This window comes from Notolabrus celidotus, chromosome 15 (genome assembly GCF_009762535.1).
Source record: "Notolabrus celidotus isolate fNotCel1 chromosome 15, fNotCel1.pri, whole genome shotgun sequence".
NCBI lineage: Eukaryota > Metazoa > Chordata > Actinopteri > Labriformes > Labridae > Notolabrus > Notolabrus celidotus.
This window is the reverse complement of record NC_048286.1, coordinates 14,093,386-14,109,107: the sequence shown is the minus strand read 5'-3', so window position 1 is coordinate 14,109,107 and position 15,722 is coordinate 14,093,386.

Below are 15,722 nucleotides of genomic sequence, written 5' to 3'. Positions count from 1 at the left end.
ATGAAAGAGAAAAAAATGTGGGTACATTGGAGGTCACTTAATTGAATATGTTTCAGTTTTCATCCTTGTCTCTATCCCTGCCTGATCATCCACTACCCCACTGTTGGACCACATCTGACTTCCCAAATGTAACCAGATCTCTAGAATTCAATGTGCCCTCTAAGTTCTCAATGAGGATTGGTTGATATAACAGTCCATCGCCACTTCGTAGCTCCACATATCCAACCCCTTCCTCTCCCCTGGGTACCAAGAAGAAACTAGAGCCTGTCTCATCCCAGCCTTCCGTGTACATTTAGTTTAGCTGAACCGCCCTGTTAGCACCAGTATTCAGCGAGTCACCACTGCAGCAAGACAACACCCTAACTGACCCCATCTTCAAAAATCCTTGGTGAAAATGGGAGCAGCAGAAGAGGAAGCCCCACGTCCGCCATCGGACATTACAGTGTTTGGGGCAAACTGTACCCTCCATGGCCTCAGCCACATCTTCCTCCCTGGTGGAGTGACCATCCGACGGCTTCTTTGGGCCTCTGCATTCTCCGCTTCCCTCTCTATCTTCCTTCTCCAAGTGGCCGACCGTGTGATTGAGTTCTACCAGTACCCCCATGTCACCATCCTGGATGAAATGGACAGTCCTCTCATGTACTTCCCCGCCATCACTCTCTGCAACTACAACAGCTATCGAAAGTCCCAGATAAAAAGGAACGACATCTTCTGGATGGCCGGGCTCTTGGGTGTGGAGCAGGGGGACTTTGATGACTTCATGGCTGCTTTGGGGCAGCCATCGGACAACAGCAAGTTTTTCCCCAGCAAGACCTTCAACATGCTGGAGTTTGTGCAGAGGACTAGCCACAACATAGATGAAATGTTGCTTGACTGCAAATACAGAGGCAAGGACTGTGGCTCAGAGAACTTTACTACAGTAAGTATGGCTCTCTTTGTGGGTTTAACTTTGAGTGAAATCATTGTAAAATGCGACAGAATCATCATATGAAACATACTGTTCCCTAAGGATGAGCTGTGAGAGAGCCAAGGAGTGCTGTCTTACATTTTCAGATAATCTCAGTAGGATAAATGCAGAGTTATTAAATATTTAAATCCAGGACTTATAAGAAAATATAACAATATTTTCTAAATTTAAAAACTTTACATATTCCATACAAACATCTTAGGGAGCACAGGCCCTTGGCAACTAAAGTACTCACTGTGATGCTATGATTTACACTTTATTGTGCGCAGGGTGAAATAAAACATGAGGCAGTTTGTGTGTTTGTACAACAGGAGACATTATAGCAGAGGTCTGCTTTAACGGAGTTATTCTATTTATAAAATAAGCACCATCACATCAGATATTGTTTGAGTAAGAGATGTCACTTTCATTAAAATTATGTTGTCATTTCCTAATTGTTTTTTCAGTAATTGCCCCATAATCCTTCCTTTTTCTTAAATAATTAACGGCATGTTTGTGGAAAGATTAAGTAGCTCTGAGGGGAACAACAGGTACGGTGGTGTGAGACAGGAGACATTCCTGAGGAATACTAATAAAGCAAAGCTTTATCTCTGTTTACAAGAGCAGGCACCAAAAGCAGAAATATATTTCCTGGTCCTTTATGTTATGGTAATATTTGTACCGTGTCCAATTCATTATTTCATGACAACTATAATGAATCTTTTTCTCTTGAAGGAGAAGTGAGAGTTTCTTCCTGAAAAGCATCCTCAGAAAGATGTAAACTAGTGTGGTGCCATATGGTTCAACAAATCTCTGCTGACATCATGCATCATGCATTATGAAGCAAACATATGCTGTTTTCAAAACCAGTGCAGTTTTAATACATTATTGTTTTTCTCAGTAAATACCTCCAAACTGAAATCATATTCATCTTGAGCAAATGGCGCCTAATGGTTTCTTTCTTCAACTTATTAAATCAAAATGCACAAAGTGACAAAAACAGGACGATGTCTCTTTTGCAACCAAAAGGTATTTTTCTCAGTTTGTGAGGCTTTTGATTTTTATTGCAACCCTCTTTTTCCACCTCAGTTTTTCAGGCCTTATACCAATGAGATAAAATCATGTCAGCAGAATTTGAATGGAACGTAATCGCCCTGCTGCAGAGACAGGGGAAGGATTGTATTTCGATGAAATGGGCCATTGATTTGAGTGATGAAAGCCCAGCACCAAGATGGGCTTGTCTTGCTGCACAATTTCTTTGAGAGGCAGTAGCAGTGAAAGTGAGGCAAGTGATTTATACTAATTACCCAGCAGTTCTACAGAGGCAGTAGTATTATTGTTTTGTGTTAGAGACAATGCTGAATAGAAGTTGAGGTCTAGCTTTTTAATCCAACACAAACTGGACATGTCTGATAAGACAAGCTTCAACTTGTACAAAGAAATGTTGAGTCTTTCCTCCGAAAACAAAACGGACAACGTAAGCCTCCAAAGGTAGATTTTGATATCTCTATGGTCAGTTCGGTGACCTTGGCTCTTTCTCATCCACATGCACAAAGGGCAAATTTCAGCTAAATGTCAGAAACTGGAGACGCTCTGAGGGCCTAAGTATAGAGGGGACTAATTAAAGATTCATGGCACTGCCTGAATTCCCCCTCCTCGGCCTTCTGATCTTACCGTGGGTTGCTCAGAGGCAGGTCCTCTCACAGTAGATGAGAAACGATGGAATTAAGCACAGCCATTATATACTTCAGCAACATCACCACCAGATGACTCACTCAAGGTCTAGACAACATCTGACAATTAGCTCTGCGCATGTGGAAATATTGGAGAGAAAATGCATAAATCATCCAAATGCCTGTGCTTATATATTTGACTTGCCAGAGCTGTGCATTTCAATATGACATTGGAATAAACAGGCTGTCATCTTTTCCTTTAACATCCCACAGAGTGCTGCTGTGAAACTTAATACCTGAACTTAAATCTTTGTAGCATCTCTCCTTTTTCCCTGCATGTGTTTGAGTACACATGTGAGAGGTTTTGTGAGTGTTACTCCTGAATCTGCATTTTTGTGTCAGAGTCTGACAAAGAGTCAGTGGCTGAAGAAGCTCAGTGTGCTTTACAGCGGCAGCGAAGACCAGATGTTTTGGCTAATGAGCTGGATATGGGTGCAGTGGTATTGAGAGATCTTGGAGAGGAAATATCAGAGCCCCCAAGTGCAATTATTCCCTCTGCAGAAAGTAATGAAATATTTTTTTGGGGGGGAGGGAGGATGCTGTAATTCACTGAAGGAGAACGAGTCTCAGATATTAAAAGGCTGGCAGATGGTAGATACTGGAAATTTTCTACCCAGTGCTAAAAATACGAACAGGAGCATTGCCTTGAATGTCCCTGCATCAATGTGTGATTGAACCGTGGTAACAGGCTTTCTTTAGATAACACTGATAGATTTTTGTGCCTTTGCAAGAATTTGAATTTCTGAAACATATCATTTTTCTATATCTTACATGTTTTTTTCGCTCTCTGTGTATTAAAAACAACATTTTTAGATTTCTGCACAACTGATGGGCTAGATAAATCTCTAAGTAAAGGCTTGATTTAATTATCAAAATTAATCTCTTGCCTCCATCTTGTTGCCTCACACACTGCCTGTGCACCGGCATGTGATTGATTGCCTCATTAATACTCAAGAGCGTAAGCAACCCAACACAGCCCAGCTCAGTGCTCTGGATTAAACCAGTGAGAGTGGCTCGGCCCAAATAAATCATCTGTCAGTGTGTATATGCAAGATGCATGCTGAAGCTGGCATGATATCATTTCAATCGATCAGCGACTCAGCTTTTTATCTGGCTTGCGTCAATGCGGAGACTTGAATCTAACACATTTATCCTCATACTGTTGATCTCATGTGTTGTAATTGAACTTCCTGTGTTGAAACCAAAGCTGAAGCTCCTTTAAATATTACATTATGGTGTCTGCAGTGTTACAGGATTTATTCAAGTGTCTGCCAAACCAGAAGCAGGATGTGGTGTTTGAGTGCATCCACTGCAGTGTAGTGAGCAAGGATGAAATCAACTTTAGAGGTCAGAGAAAATAGAGAGATGTTTAAAGGAAGTAGACGCCAGGATTAAGTGTTAGACCTGCCCAGAAACAATGACTCCGGCTGCAGACAGAGGCAGAAAATAGGCAGTGTCAAGAGATAGGAGCAACAGACAGAAGAGTAGTAGCTTATACAAGAGAGATGGAGAGAAGCATGAGACAGAGTTGAAGGGCAGAGCTTAGACAAAGTGGAAACAAAAGAGAAAAGAAGGAGAGAGAGAGGGGAGGGGGAGAGGAAGCTGTGCTGTGCTGTGCTCAGATTGAGGTGGGACTGGGACTCAGCCGAGCACTGACACCATCATTGTGATTCAGCCCGCTTTGGAGCCGAGCCAGCGCCGCCAAGCACAACTGGAAGCATTAGGAGAGATGAAGGGAAGAGGTGTGTGTGAAGGAGCACAAAATTACAGTGCTGCCTCAAGCATGAAAAGGGGAGGGGAGAGATGAAATAAAGCTCTGCGGTGCAAACAATGAAATAAACAAATCCGAGGCAGCGAGTGTGGATGACAGGCCAAAAAGCAAATACGTAATGTGTTTGTTCCATTACTCAGTGTCAGTGAGGGCCAGTGTGGGAGCCACTGTTACTGTAAGTGCAGTATTGGCAGTTCAATCAATGGCGCTGAGGAGGAATAGTGAAGGGATTCATAGCGGGGACGATGCACGAGATGCTTTCTGCTGACTTGCACATTGTGGAGCACATACCACCAGAGGCAGACATTAGAGGTGCCAGTTGACAGAACCTCTTAAGTTAATTAGCTTGTTAGGTGGAGACACTGAACACAAGTGAGGCTCTTTCCAAAACCAATAGTGCCATTATGTTATGTTATGGATTACAAGCCTTTTGGCATTGTGTGATATCAAATAAAAGCATGTGCTATCCAGATTTCTATATTTAACCAGATAATGAGAGAGCAAAAGCATGACTCATGCTTATCACATGTCCTTTGGATCTTAAATTACATGTCAGGTCTATATTTAGCCTCTGTTTCCTCTAACAGCTCATGGAATCTACGGTATATCCTGTACTCTAAATGCATAAAACTAATGCCTCGCACAGTCTCAAGTATTAGATCTCAGTTCTCTTGCAAGTAAACTGGGATTCCTTTGACACCACAAGGCATCGTACAAAAGAAGCGAGGTGTGATAGATTGTTGGAAGCTGCAAATAATTTTTTGGCAAGTTTGATTGATGATGTAATCCACTTCAGGAGTTAAAAACTCCTTTTTTAGGTTCTGTGGGGACATCAATTTGAATGTTGGAAAGAGATTATCTGTGTAGCCTGGCGGGTGTTTAGGGGTGTGATTTGAATTTATAATACCTTCACCTGACACGGGAGAAACTCTTGATGGAATGCAGTTACTCGATGGCACTTTTGGGCTGCTGGCAAGTGCTTAGTTTGCTTAATTTCTGGGCGAGCAGGCGAAATGGATTCAGGAATGGATACCAAAAGCCTCCAGCTGAGCAAACAAGATGAGAACATGCAACAAAAAAAAGGGAAAAACGAGATTATCCTTGCAAATGAAAGTACCAGAGAGGAAATTTGAGGAGGAAGTTTATCAAAGTGTGACTGCAGGCTACCAACTGAAAGCTTGAGTGACAGCGCACACACACTTTTTTTCTTGTTAGATTCTGCCTGGAATTTAACAAGGGAACAAGACGACAGGTGCAGCCAGCAGCATCTGTTTCTTATTGATACAGACTGCATCTGCACTCCACCTGGTCTGCCAGGGTGGAATATACTCACTGTCCTCGTGCTGTGTTAGAGATGTCAAGGATTACTGATTTCAAAGCAACACTAAGCATAAGCGTGTTCCTTTGCTAACCTTGAAATAATGGACCAGCAATTTAGGAATAAAAGCCTTTGAAGTCTGAGAAAAAAAAAAGAAAGTAGAGCATTTTCTGATCAGTGAAATGAGCAGTGAATGCACCCCCTTCAAAAACAGCTTTGGGGTTAATTTATTTAATTTTTCTTACAAAGTACGTGCCAATGCGTCTCTCCTTTGATTAATTTTATATGAGATATTTCAAAGTACAAGCCCCTCTTTGCTAAAAATCCATTCTTGCTTCCCTTGCATTACCCGTGCCGCATACAGAGTGGTTGTTTTTCTTTTAAAGGCAGTGAGGGGTTAGTTCCATTTAGAGGCAGGCCACAAGATGTCTCCCTCTGCTAAAGAAGCTGCTGGTCCACCAGACTGACATCCACATTCGCAAATGTTTGGGCTCCCTGACAATCTGTCTGCTCAGGATTTGAATTTGTTTGGTCAATTTAAAACACATTAAAACACAGACAGTCTCTGCTTTCCTCTGGCCTTAATTTCAGGTCTCAGTGAGTCCAGTTATGAAGTTTTCATGTGAATCTGAGTGTGACATGCTGCATATAAAGTAACTCCATGAGGAATCCTGAACTCATGGATAAGAAACTCTGATGGTATCGATTCAGAATATATTCTCTGTGTTATACAAACCAGCTTTTTATATTACAGAACCACATACATTTTTATAATCATGGAATAATTCTGTATACACTTCGGTGGTTTAGTTGTTCTGCTCATTTGTTTGAATCATTCAAACTTACATTAATTGAAAAGCTTGATGACATCAACTGTATTGCTTCAATTAGTGGTAAATAAATTATGTAGCACATTTCTAGTTTTTCCTCCTCCTACCATTGAAAGTGCTTTTAAACCACTTATCACATTCACCCATTCACACCACATTTATACACTGATGGCAGAGGTTATTATTGTAGGGGACCATTATTCCATTCACACACATTCACACACCTCTGACTTTGTCACTAGGAGCAATTTGAGCTTCAGCGTCTTGACCAAGGACATGCCATCACATGACTGCGGGGGCTGTGATCTCATTACCAACCTTCTGACAGAGAGATGACTGACCCTACCACTGAACCACAGCCACCCACAATTCTATCTACATGAATAACAGTGTGCAGCCAGTCAAAGGAAAATTATTTAGTAGCATTCGCCTTGTATAATATTAGACTAAAATTTTGACTGCATATGATATAAAAAAGGAATCTGGAGAAGCCACTTTGGACACTATAACTGACGTTTTTCATGATGTCTGTCAGAGCAACACTGATTTAATTCATAGAGAAAATAATTGGCATCTCCCTGTTTGTTCATAGAGCAGTCAGTTATGGCTGCATTTTAAAAATATCTCCATTATTGATAAATTATTCCCTAAACGATCTCATCATTTTAAATGGTAAGCAAATATTGTTTGGTTGAACAATATTGGATTTTTATGGAAATTTGATATGCTGATTTTTTAATCTCATTTTGGACAATTGCCAACAGCTATACTATTCGCAGTGACTGTGAAATCTTTTCTGGAGTGGAATCAACATGATTTGTGCACCCCTCATCAATCATAATGGCCTGCAGATGCAAACATAAATTACAGCAGTTTTCAAATACACAGTCACAGGGAAAAATAAAACCGTTTAAGCTTAAAACACATGTAAATGATGCCACATTTATTTAAATGTTATATTCTATATTTTTAGATGTAAGGTTGCACATAATTCCCTGTTATGGTATCACAGCTTGAATTGCACTGCACATGATTAACTGAATATTCAAGGAACTTGAGCCAAAAGTAAAGTGCCCCCTAAACATTAGCCAAATTCACCTAGATGTGCATTTTAAGATGATGTCATTCCTATATTTTAAAGATCTATTTTCGGACACAAATGATGTACATCATTTTAAAATTGGAAAAGTGCCACGTGTTTCCCAGAGCCCATAATCAGATAATGACATCTGCTGTAAATCTATTTCCATCAGTCAAAAACTCCAATATATTATGTTTACCAATAAAAATAGATTGATAAACACATCCATCCTTTATCTATACTGCTGATCTCATTCAGTATAATCCCATCTTGGGTCTTGTTGAGGCTGGAGCCATACCAAGCTGTCATTGGGCGAGAGGAGGGGTACACACTGGACGGGTTGCAAGTCTATCACAGAGCTTACACATAGAGACAAACAACTATTCACCCAGTCATTGCTATGGCCAAATTTGAGTCACCAACAAGGCTGTCTTTGGAGTAAGACCCTCGATCCAAACAGGAACCTTCTGGCTGTGAGATGACAGCACTAACCCCTGCACCACCATACAGCTGATAAATACATTATTACCATTATTGAAAATGATTGCCAATCGATGATACATTTTTTGCAATGAAATACTTGAATGATAAACATACATTGTAAATTGTTGTCCATTCTTGTCAATCTTTTTGGTTGAGTGCTAGAGTAGCTGGAGTTGGTTGTGGCTTTTATTCTCTGCTTCTCTGCAGCCCTGTCATCGAGTTTCTGATGTGCATCTAATTGCCACCAGTATTTCATTTGGTGTTGAACATTCTCACTGGCCCTTGAAGGAGCTCTTCTCCTTTACCCAGTGAAAACACTGCTCCTCCTCTAATGAGACCTCCGGGGTTCAACTTGGCTTTGACATGAAAGGAGAGGATGGTTAGTGTCAGTCCCTGACAGACTCAGGGATCACCGGGCTCAGGAGTAAAGCTGACCAATCAATGAGCAAATCTGAAAAACACATCTTTCAAACTGTTTGACTTTTCTTTTCTGTCAAATAGCAATCAGTCGGCCGCTCATTTCAATTTTGCAAATTTTATTACACCATGATCTTCTAATTACATGCTTGAATACTGAGACAAAGATGAAATGTGTTTGCAACCCCCACAAGATAACAATGGAAGTGTCTGAGCAGCAGAAATGTGTTTTCAATAAGGAGGATGGCAACACTACTGAGGGGAAAAATCATTAACTTGTGCCTGGAGCGTTTTATAGTCTGTAGTGATTACAGCCTGGACTTAGGCTGGGTATTTTAATTAAATTAATGATTTTGTGATATGGTTTCACAAAATACAGTTTTTAGAAATGCCAAACTTTAGTGTAAGCCATAATAAAAGACTTTTACAACACTGAAGTTCAGCAAAAAAATAATAATAATTTGAGAGAGAAGACAACGCCACATCTTAAAGGTTTGCTCTTTCAAAAAGTCTAAACACTTGAATCTCCTTTTATGTTGTATTGTATTTCAAATAGCCCAGGTACAGGGGGAATACAGAATTTCTGATTGTACTGTCTGAGATACAAAGTTAAATGGCTTACATTTCTTATTTTTCAGCATCCCTAGCAAGAGTTTATTGATCCAGACTTTCACCCAAAGCTCCAATAAAGAACTTTTGGTTTATGGCCTGATTTACCACGCCCAATGATCAGGGGGCGTGGCTTTATTCTAGGCTTGTTGTAATTGATTATTTGTCTAAATAATCTTTAAGTATGTGGTGTCACTGCAACTGTTTTACTGCTCCAGACCGAGTTGGAGCCACGTTTGATATTTACAATTCTATGTGAGACTGCCTCTGACGGAATTCCTGCGATAACCAATGAGAGGAGCAGATGTTGCATACTTTTACAGCTCACAAACATGGCAATGAAGGTGAGCACAACTGTGCCATTTAAGCCACACCTGTACTGTCTTCTCCGCTAAAAACTGCCGTTCACCGAGGATCCGCTTGAGGCTGGCTCTGGAAGTACAGGAAACCACATACACACCAATTAAAAAAAAATCTTTAAAGCAGAAATAAACATGTTTACAGCCTGGTACAAAAGACAAGTGTAGTCTGGATAGCTCATGTCTTGATCGGCACACACTGTACGGGGGTGAATTTTTCTCTAACGCAGCAATTTTGAAGATATTGAGATTACGAGTCTTCCAATGAGAGGCACAGCTGACATGATTTATCAGCGGGAACACTGTAGCTGTTGGCGAGGAGGCTCAAAGCAGCAATATGGCTGCCGCCGCCGATGGCCTCAAAACAGGTCTTCAGAAACAGATGTGAGGGTGACGTCACGGATACTACGTCCATATTTTATACAGTCTATGGATTTCACCCATATTCTTTTTCTATTTTTTTGTTTTTCACTACAAAACAGAACATAACCCAGGACAGTCAGCTGATGGCATCGATCATTCTCCATGTTTGTTTGTCTTCTGAAGTCATGGTTGAGGACGCAAGTTTCTGTGAGATCTCATGTCTGGAATCACCAATGAGAAAGCGTTACCACAAACGTTACATGCATGGTCTTGCGGTGTTAAGGAATCATCTGGTGTGTCTGAAGAGAGGATTGTACTGTAGTGATAAGAATCGCTTGTAACTCTCTTGGTCTCGCACGGTTTTAAAATCAGTTACAATCTGAAAGTCATCCTGTGTGTGGCCAGCAATATTGGGAATCTTTGCTGCTGAAAATGGAAACAAGGCTGTTTGTTGTAAATCGTTTGTCTGGCACCTACCTCCTGCAGTGGTTTCACGCATTAATAACACTAGTACAGAAAAAGCCGATATTGTTGCTGATGGTCTGTTTTGCTTTGTAGGTTATATAGAGGCATCACTATTAATTTCAGTCTGTTTTATGACTAGTTGAAAACACCCCACAGGGGCTGTAAATGTGCTGCAATCCATTTTCTATATTAAGAGTGGAGAAAAATACTGTTTGTTGTGTGAGGAGTTGCTGTTTGAGACCAACACACGGATGTTATCATGCCAGAATAGCCCAAATATTTGAGCATATTTAAGCAAATTGTTTGAATATTGATATCTCCAATGTAATCACTTTGATTTACTGTCCCAGCCCTCATCACTGTTGTCATAAGCATCAGCTAAAGAAACAGTCATTGGCCAAAAGAACAATTGATTCAGGTTGGAGGCTGACACAAATGATATTGCCACTCGTGGAATATGCTGCTGTTTGCATTTTTGTCCCAATTCGTCAGCAATCAGACTCGGTGAGTGGTGCGCTCCCTGACTCTTCCTGGAATTACCTCGCATGTCATCTCTGCTGCCATAATGTTTGAGTTTGTGTGTCTGTGAATGGTTGATTTGAAGGTCACATTGTTGGGCTTTGTCCATCAAGGTGGAAAAGATGTATAAATGCTGCCCATTATGTTTTTCATGGGTCCCCCAGAATAATCACTGTGTTCTCTGTTTTGACCTGTTTAATACATTTGCATACGCTCTACATGTTGACAAAAATCTATACGCCCTCAAAATCAATATCAATCTGAAAGGTGAGAATATGTTAATGTTGTGTTAACAGCTTGTTTCTGCTGTCCTCAAGAGGCGAGAAAGTCAGTTGGAGTTGGCTTTAGATAAAAAGAATTCCTCCACAAGATGCAGAAACATTATTTTTGCAAGCAGATGCAAAGAGATAACAGTTTTCTTCTATATTGTCTCTGCTTCAGTACTTGCCCTAGAAGTAACCTCAGAGAGTAATGATTTGTGTTACAGGAGAAACTTGAACATAGCACAAGATGTTATCATACAGAGAAGACTTGATACAGTAATAAAGCCAGTCTCAATAAAACTCCAACAATACTACGATTTTTTAAAATTATTATTGTGCAAGAAATGTGTTTTACAAGAAAGGGTGACAAGTGATAGTAGATAGAGTAACACGTATACAAGGCACGAATACAAAAACAGACAGACAGAGAAGTGGCAATAATAGTAATACTAATAGTAAGGGGAAAACAAAGGCAAAAACAAACAAAACGAAACAAACAAAAGAGACAAAAAATGAAAATCAATTGATGTTTAAAAAAAAAATGCAGAGCAGAAATAACCTATGCAAAGTAAGCCATGAAAGAGGGAGAAAACCAAAATAATAATAATAATAATAATAATAATAATAGGAATGTAAATAAATATATCTTATCAATAATGATAATGCAACAGATAAGGATGGATGGCAAAGTCCTAATTGTTAATTTCAGGGGGTTTTCAACAATACTAAGTAGTTAATGGCATTTCTACAGATTAAAATTAACTTTTTAATTGCAAAACTAAATATATAAAGACACGTTGAGTCTCATCAGTCAATCACATGTTGAATAGTGTTTGGGTAAATACCTCTGCTTAATGAACCAGGCAGTAAAAGGCTGAGATTAAAGTCAATTGGTGGAGATGTGCTGTCAGAGGCTGAGCATATGTTAAAGAGTAATGATGATTGTCATGCATTGCCTGTGTGGAACCACTGGAGCTGGGCGTAATGAAATTGAGTTTTGGCCAAACTGCTGACGATTCAGAGAGCAAGAGAGCCGCCCCCTCACGCCTCCACTGGGCTTGTATAGCACAAATGAGCCCCAGCATTTAACTCACCAGTTAAATGTGCCTGATATACTATATTGACATGTTTCCAAAGAAACCAAGACTAAAGGAAATCAATGCAGCTGGTCAATGAGTGGAGAAGCCAGGCAGCCTGCTATAACTCTAATAAGAGGCTATTGTGGGAGTTATTTACTTGCCTGCCACTCATGCAGTATTAGCATTTCCCCCTCTTTGTTATTAGGGCTGAAACTGAAGTAGTCGTCAAGAGAGAGCCTATTTTTTCCTCTTTTTTTGATTTGATCTTTACTTAACAGAAGAGCCTTAGTTCTTCAATCGAAATGGCCTTTTCAGTTGTTTATGAAAACAAAGGTTTGAGTATTAGGCTTCAAAGAAAGCAACGACTGGCATCCGCTTCGTGAAGCAGGCAGAAAAAAATAGGCGTGGTGTGACACACAGTGGCTGTTGTGGAAGCTGGATGCAGGAAATTAATTTAGTTCTGCAGTCCTACAGCACAGAAAGCATGCAGGGGGAATATAACTATGACCACGGTATCCAGGCTATTACTGTGGCTTCTTAATTTTTCAGTATTGACAAATCTATTTACGTTATCAGTCTGCTTAAACCACAACTGCTGAACACAGAGAAAACTGTTCTGCATGGTTGACCCTCTCTCTGTTTGTCATAAACTGATAGTTCAGCTGTGAATAAATTGGCTGGAGACAAACTCAGACATTTTACACAATCTTTTCATTAATTACATTTTTATCCAAGTTAAAAAAAAAAAAAGGGTGCTGGAGGGAACAGAGGACGTCAAGCGCATAATAAGATCTACAGTTTGACCTTTTGATTTTTTTCTGCTTAGTGGAGATAAGCCTGTAATTTTTTTTAAAGTGTTCCAGTCCACCATTTGAATCCCAGTTTGGTCTTTACAGAGTTAATTTGTGATGACTAAATGCTTCTGACAGGAACACACTTTATGAAGTAATCATGAACCTCATACTCTAATGAAACTTAACTTTCTTTTAAGTCAAACATGTCATTGGTTTTGTTGATTAGAAGTCTTATGCTGGTGTCAGTGTGGTAAAGACTGAGTATTTACCTGACAGTAGTTCGATAGGAATTACTGTCACAGACCCCGCCTCCTCCATGTTAACGGATGGGTTTTAGGTAACACTATAAATCAAAATACACAACAATTACAGTATATATTTTTACCACCAAGCTCTGTCATCCTAGTTATTTCTTATCATGCTCATTTTTCTTGGGACATGTCTTTACTGATAACTTTACTTTTCATTTGTTGCTGACAAATGGGGTTTCACGTCATGATTGACAGCTCTGTTGACAAATGCGGCTCTTGTGGTGCTCTGTGCTCTAATTAAGCAGTTTAGGAGAAGAGGCGAGGAGAAAATGCAAAAACCACAAACAAACTCAAGAGTCACTGAACTTTGCATACTCATGAGTGGCCACTACAGACCAACACATGCAGCTGCTACACTGAAGACCAGGGGTCGTCAAGTAAGTTTGGCCTCGGGCCAAATTATTTCTAAGCCACATGATGTTGGACCAGAACATATTCAAAGGCTTATTTATGAAGCAGATTAGTTAAAAAGATGCAACTGTAATTGGCAACAGATTGTAAGAGTGAGTTTTGTAAATGCTCATTCAGCCTCTGGTTAAATTTTGTAGGACAGTCAGAAACAAAATTTAACCACAGGTGTTTATCTCTGTTTTGCATATTGATATAACGTATAACTGAATCCATTATTAGCCTATTTGAGACATGAAGTATTCTTAATGAACCCTTTTTTTAATTTTATCTTTCCATATTCTAAAAAACAGCCGACATGTGTATGATTATAACACTCCAGAGCTACCTCATTCCAATAATTGTCTGACAAACTTTCTCAGAATCATTGCTTAGCATAAGCGACTACCCCTCCTTACTTACTAGTAGAATTATTAATGATAATGTTCTGCTATGCCATTACATCAAGTGTATCGTTAATTTAGCTAAAAAAAAGCTAGCAAGTAACCAGTCAAAAACTCTGAAGCTTTAAAGAGTTAAACTGACAATGTAAGTGGGGCGTACAAAGAAGAATAAAAAAAATTTTTTAATCAAAGCTGGTTAGTCTTGTAGCTGTATGCTAGGAGTATAACACAAGACGGCACCTGTCCACTCTAGACAGAGGCACGAAAGTGCCAACTACTAAGCTTGACATTATCTATCCTGTGGCCAAATTTAATTGAACAGGTTAAAAAAACAAACAAACAAACAAACAAACAAACAAACAAACCGTCTCAGGATTCTTGCAGGCAAAAGACCAGAGAGGAGGTGATTGGTGATTCTGGTGAAGTCTGGTTTCAGCACCAGGCGCTATCCACTGTCTGCAATGCAGCTTGTGCCCTTTTCCATGGCGTGAACTTTTATGTCTGACTGTCATGACATTGTTGTTCAGATATTATACAAATAAGTTACTATCAAAATAATCTTGCTGGCCAGATATGAATACAGGCTGACTCTTTCCCCAGAGCCACCAGTTGCTGAACCCTTGCTGTAAACTTTACTGACCTGAGTGGTCTTTGCCAATTTTTCATGTCTGGACAAGAAGAACAAGAATTCAAGACATTATCAAGTTAAAGTCACTGGTTACAACAGATAAATGAAAGATGTTTGCCAGGTTTGACAACTATTCAGCAAAGATCTGAGGTGTGTAATAGAAGAAATGCCTCTTGTGTAGTCTTTTAAAAATGGAAAAGTAACAAGCAGGTTTTGTTGATGTTAATTTGATATAATTATTAGCTAGTTCTACGTTTTAGCATAAGCGTATGAGAATGATGAAAGTTTTTCTTGGTAAAATACTGTAGTAAAACTTTTTTTAAAGCATAATATACTGATGGATCCAGAAAAGACAGATCAACTCTGGCACTCAAGTCAGTGAAACAAGTGACCTGTGATGCTCATTAGTCCACTCTTCTCTTTTATACCCGAACAAGGTTGAATCCAATAGTTTAAATTCAAATGAATTAATTCAGAACAAACACTTGATACCCTTGCCTTTAAGTAAACACATTTATCCATCAGTTTTTGTCTTTTTCTACTCTTGAAAATCATTATTTACAACCATATGTCATCACAGCTGTGATCACTTCATTCTGCCAATACTCACATTACAGACTGAAAAGATTCCAGCTAACATAATGGAAAAAAAGTCTCTGTGTGAGGCTGAGCCTTCTGCAGAACAGAAGCCTCTGATACTCTCACATAATTGGAGCAAAGTACCTTTAATATCAGCCAGAGCTACATCTGCATGCAGCAGGATGTCAGCCCTCATTATACTGAAATTATATGTAAAATGGCAGAAAAGAAGAACTTGAAAATGCGCCATTTGGTGTATTTCTAGCACATTTTGAAGGGGCTTTGCTGTGTTTTTCTGCATTTGGCTGTCTCCTCTCAGTTATCAAATACATAGTCATATTGATCCACAAGCAAGCTGCGGATACTTAAACATTGAAACATAT